The sequence below is a fragment of the Coturnix japonica genome, unplaced genomic scaffold, assembly GCF_054131305.1.
Source record: "Coturnix japonica strain WE unplaced genomic scaffold, WE-NBRP24 Scf040, whole genome shotgun sequence".
Lineage (NCBI taxonomy): Eukaryota > Metazoa > Chordata > Aves > Galliformes > Phasianidae > Coturnix > Coturnix japonica.
In genome coordinates, this window is record NW_028188943.1 from 4,418,058 (window position 1) to 4,424,118 (window position 6,061).

The following is a 6,061-nucleotide window of genomic DNA, read 5'->3' on the forward strand; positions in this document are numbered from 1 at the left end:
TGAGCCTTTCACTGCAGTTTCTTACTCACTTGGCTTCATTTTTTCCTACTGCTCTGCCCACAGGCACATCAAAACCAGAAGAAATCCCCGGTGTAAGTTTAAATGTGTGATGCTTTAGGGTGTGAGTTTGTTGCATTTCCCTGAGATACCTGCACTGTAAGCAAGCTAAAAGCATCAGCATCATCCAACGTGACGCTGACATCGAGCCTAGGAATGTGCTAACTTTTAACGTACATATGAAAATCACTTCTTCTCTAATTGTGCTAAAATCAGTTGAACTCATGCAACTGCAAGTGAATGCAAGTCTGCCAGCTGAGGGAGGGCCCTGCACGCTGCAATGCAGCCAAGCTACAAACTACAACCAATGTTCACAGTGATGGCAGAACGTAAACCTGCCTTGAAAGTTGGAGGTATAAACAGCTTTTTCTTTTTTCCTCCTTCAGATTTCTTGTACATCCAAGACTTAAACAGCAACAAATGTCAGGCTTAATCACAGATAGTGACCTGTTAAAGCCAACCATTAGGATCTATGCCATTTTACTATCAAAGGCAAAATGTTTGGCAGGGAACAGAGTATCTACACCTACCTGTGGGTAGTTCATTCAATAAAAAGCACTAAGATAATGAATCATATGCAGCTATCCCTTTAGAAGATAATTACACTTTACAAGTAGAGAGTTACACTTTAACACGAGGATCTTCACTGAGCATCACCTTTCAAAACTGTATCAACATCTGTTGAAAAAAACAAGTGTACTATACAAAGATATAAAAACAAATATAAAGGGAGTTACAGTGCTATTTGAGTATAAGAGTAAAAAGGTCAAAAGAGTCAAAACAGTTTAAATCTGCTCTCCACTAAATATCCCAAGACAGACGGAAAATTTGATTTAATATGCTGTTATCCTTTTTTTCCTCCCAGTACATTTCACTTGGGTCTCTCAATATGCATTATGCTACATTTATATTCCTAGTTAAAGAGTCATAACTTCTTCAGAGCGAAGAAGCAGCAAATGCCTGCCATGAATCTGTGCAATGAAGTGCTCCTTAAAAAATCAAAAATGCATGAAATGATCCAGAGCTGAAAGCTGAAAATCATCCATGCCAACCTTCAAAATTACCATTGTGTTTACAAATGTCATAGGAGAATATGATTTTAGTTCCCAGGATTTCCTGTCTTCACAATGAGAAAAATATCTGATATTTAGCCAAGACTTTGTCTTGAGGCTTGTATACAGAGTCATGTCCACAGCATGTGAACATTTGGGTGAACACTTCCAAGCAGCACGCATGCCAGTGCAGCTAAGTGCTTCTACCCTGACCTGGCCTCTGTTATCCTGATGAATTTTCATTCAGTGAAATGAAGTAGGATTCTTGGGGTGGGACATCGCAACTGCTTAACTGCACACAAAAACACTCTGTAACAGCATAAAGGAACATGAAGCTGTACTTAACCTTTTTAAGTGGGCTTTTCCTGCAGCCATATTTCTCATAAAGTACAAAGAGGAGAGTAAGCCATACCCTTTATCCTTTTCTGCATGTACAGCACCACACCACCTAAAGCAAAACACTGCTAAATACGTATTAATTCACATGGTAATATAGAGTGAATAAGATGGAAGTACAAAGATAGTAGGACTCTTCTGTTACCTACAGCACTCTGCTAGCTGAGTGTTTTCCTGGGAAACAACCAACTGAATACCTGTAGAAAATTATATTCTGAATCTTTCCTTTTGTGGACCCTCCTTAAATGAATGGAATTTCAGACTTAAACCCTATAAAACTGCAGAATTAAAATTGAAAAACTAGGACCTTAACATTTCTGCGCAAATCAAGATGAATCTGAACATTTGTAAAACATGACCATCTTGGGAAATGAGAAATGTCTTTGGATATTTATTATGCCACAATTTAAAAACATTCTGAAATCTCAGTAGCTTGGGCCTGAGTTAGCTCCCAGTCAGATGGAAAGATTTTGTTTAAAGCTTTAAATCCTACTAATGGTATTTAACTGTTTGAGTCATTGGAGAATTTCCTGTCGGAGTGACAAAGTGTGTAAATAAAAACTAAAGCATCTGAAATATCAAAGAGATCACAGACACCTTTGGCTTCAGTCTATAGGAAAAAGCTCAATTGCCTCATCTCAGTGCAGCGCCCAGCACACAACATCAGGGCAGAACACCAGACAGAGAAAGCTTTTTTGTGTGTGTTTACACAAACAAACCCATTAGGGAGTGTAACTGACTAGGATAGTTTTCAAGATCCCTTCACAAAAGCGATCCCAGAAATGCCAAAAAGTGTAGCACATATTTAGTCTGAGACTGAATTGAGGAAAAAGCAATCACTTCTTTCAGGTGAACACTCCAAAGCTAATGGGAATGCCTTATTATAAACGCCAAGGCAACTTTTAAAGATTGAAAATTAGAACTAGAAGTTATTTTTGCTGTTGTAGGTGTCACGGAGTTCTCTCTAGAGCTCACTCCGGGACAGTGGGCACAACCCGGGGCAGCAGGAACAAAAGCCCCCCCCCCCCCCTTTTCTCTAGCGGCACGGCGACGCGGCCCGGCCCGGCCCGGCCACGTGCGTTTAGGGAGACGGGGAAGGGAAGGGAGATTACGATTAGGTCTAACAAAAAATGAGGGAGAAAAAAAGGTGATCTGAGAACGAATGGCAGTTTAATAACCTAATAATGCTAAACAACAACAAGAGAGTTTCAACAAAGAGAATACCAAGTCCCCAATCTCACCGGTGGAGCTGTGGAAGGCAGGAAGCTCTGACCACGTTGTCTCCTCGCAGGGAGCCGGCCAGCAACCCCGTCCCCTTCCTCACTTCCCTTCCGGTGCCCCACCCCACATGCCCATTAAGGCAGTTCACAGAAAAAAAAACTTGTCCCCTTTACTCCTATTATTAGCATGGTGTTCTGATGTGGAATACCAACACCAACCAAATTGCAAAACCATAACATAAGGAAACAAACATTTGGGGAATGGCAGAATGGGGTAAAATTTACCGTCACGTCAAGAAAGTTGAAATTTCACTCTCATGTTCTTGGTGTGGTTTCTGCTATAATTATTTGGACTAATTAAGCTTTTCCCTGACGAAAGCCTAGAAGTATATCACAAGAAGGACCAACTTACCCATGACCTTTTATTTGTCTTACTCAAGCATCTCCTCCTGACCATAACTGACAATAAAATATTCAGCCAGACTACAGGTTTGAGCAGCTGGGTTGTTTCTAGGATCTCCAGCAATCTCAAGCTTGGAACACACACTTGTCTTTTGACTAAGTGTCTTTTACAGTGCAGTAAAACAACAGGTTTTCACATGGCTATTCCTCATTTACCTTGCTCTGAAATCATTCACAAACCATGCGGGATCAGTCCAGGGAGAAGGGGAGGAGAGGGGAAGGGAAAGGGGAAGTCCACTGTCCTCTAAAATCAGGCTTCTTAGCCTAAAGCTCAACAGCAAATAGCAGTCCACTTGCCCACATTGCTAGACTCCGAGCATTTAAAGAACATCAGCTGACCTCATTATGAGCTCTAACATAGCCAAAGGAATTCACATATTCAAATATTCTCTTGAGTGATGAGAAATATGGAGCATAACTTCAGACTTCTGCTGTTCAACTCTCATTTCTATCATCAACCAGGGTAACAGTTCAATGCTGTTTTAGATGGAAGACTCATACTTTAAATAACTCAGCTCATTAAGGCTTGGATTCCCAACTACAATTAGCTAAATTCCAGTTTGGATCATGCTTCACCTTGGATCACTTAGGGGTTCAGCCACTTAATGGTACTAACTCAGTTTGTCTACAGAGAAGCTGTTTTCTATAGCAACAATAAGCTGGGATTGCAACTGGATGTCGAGAAAGCACAAATCCCGCAGTTATCCTGTACCAACATCCTCTCCTTCCATCAGAACTGCAAGTTTTTAAACCAGACTCATGCAAGCTTGCATGACACACCTTGTGCAAAACTGTTGGCAGCCATCAGGACAGCCAGTTGCTTCCTGTATAGACACTGTTCCATCAGTTTGGGTTTTTTGCCTCGCTAGAACAACATCCAGTGGTGAAAACTCACACAACTGAAGCAACCACGCTGATATACCGCAGTCACTGGAGGTGCTCAAGAGCCACGGGTATGTGGCACTGGGGACGTGGTTAGTAAGTCCAGTGAGGGTGGGCAGGGGTTGGGCTCAGCTATCTCAGTGGTCTTTTCCAGCCTTGGGTGCAACTTGTAAGAGGGAATGAAGCAGCAAACTGCCCAGCACTGAGCTGCATTCTTCCGACATGTGGTATCAATGAAGTGCTGTATTTCCCTATCTTCTCTGGAACTATTATTCATCTAACCTAACTGAAACAGTAAGCCTGAACCTAGATATAAATCAGGATCATAGTCACCCATGGTTCCTTCTATATTCAGAAATACACTCTAGAGGGTAATTCAGTGCATCTAGAAATTCAAGTAGTCTCTGAAGGTCTTTGTATTTTCCAATGTCTGTTGGCCGCAGAAGCATGTGAAGTGCTGCACATGGCCCTACGATCAGCACTGACAATCAGCTGCAAGTTAATATCTGCGGGTTGTTTGGTTTGTTTGCTTGTCTGTTTTATTTCCTACAACCATTCAGTTTGGAGAAAAGATGAGCAACTGCCAATAGAAGTGATAAGTGCACATTTTGGGACACAGAAGCAGAATTTTGTGACAACTGTCAGCCCAGAATATGTTGATGATGAAGCTGTCCTAACAGTGCATGCCAGTGATTTGACAAACCCTGCTCGGTATGACACAGTTTGTCTTCAATTTTTGGGATCTTTGATTCCCAGTTGGCTCTTAGGCAAAAAAAAAAAAAAGCCACCCAAACAACCTAGTCCTCATCTCATCCTTCCCATCCAGCTGCTGCCTCACAGAAGGGGTAAAATAAAAACTCTCCTGTACTAGCAGAGAGATTTACAATGGAGTAACTTAAGTAAGGATGGGAGACTGAAGGTGTTGGGGAAGACATCCAGGCTTTAGCTACAGGGCATGCATGCAGAATCACAAAACAAAGGCCAGTCAGAGACATCAGAGCTTCGTCAGAATTAATGGGGTTGTTTCTACATGCCCACCCTATCTGCCAGTGTAAAACCTTCCAGTGAAAAAAAAGAAAGCTACAGATGGGTGGGGAGAATTGTTGGTGAAATTATTTGTGATATTTTTTGCTAATAATATGCTTAAAATCCTGTAGCTAGACTTAAAGTTAAGCAACTCACTCTATGTAAGTAGACTTACAGAAGGGAACCATAAAGCTTATGGAAGGGAACTGTCAAGCTAATCCACAGCTAAAACAGAGTAGAGACGAATTGCAGGAGCTTGTTTACTTTGCAGAAGTGTGAGCTTTAACCACTGCTGAGCTCCTAGTACAAAAGTCTGAACCAATGCAACAAACCAACCCGTCCATGTTGTACGAAGGAATGTACTGACACCACCAGAACACAAAATTCTATGGCTGAAAATACCCACAAAAATCATCCAGCCCTTCTCCATTGCTCCAGGACATGCTCAGCTCTTTGTGACACAGATATTTCACTAACCTTTTCTGAATCCCACCGTGAAGGCTTCAAAGCCCCTCCAAATGACTTATCCAGTCATCCAACCATTAAAAAGCTTTTCTGTTGTAGAACTTGCATCTTTGTCATTGCAATTGAAGTCCCTTATTTCTGCACAGAGAACAGATTGTTTGCTTCCACTTTCTAAAAGCCTTTTATATACTCAAAGCCTGCTATCATATTATATATGAGCACCTTCAAAGAGCCAACAGAGTCAATGATTTTATTGGAAGCATCAGATTTTATGACTCGCAGTAAGTGATCACCATAACTCACACTCACATCTCCTGCCTGTAGAGGAGATCCTCCTTGCATCTACAAAGATGCAAGAAGAGGCAAAGAAGGGGTAAAATAAATCCCATCTTACATTTGGGATGCTTAATTCCAGCCCTGAAGGCTGATTTGCCCACTTAACAGCTGTGCTCTTCAGAAGCAGTTGTTCCACAGTTATTTAGAGAGAAAGACAAGTTTTGT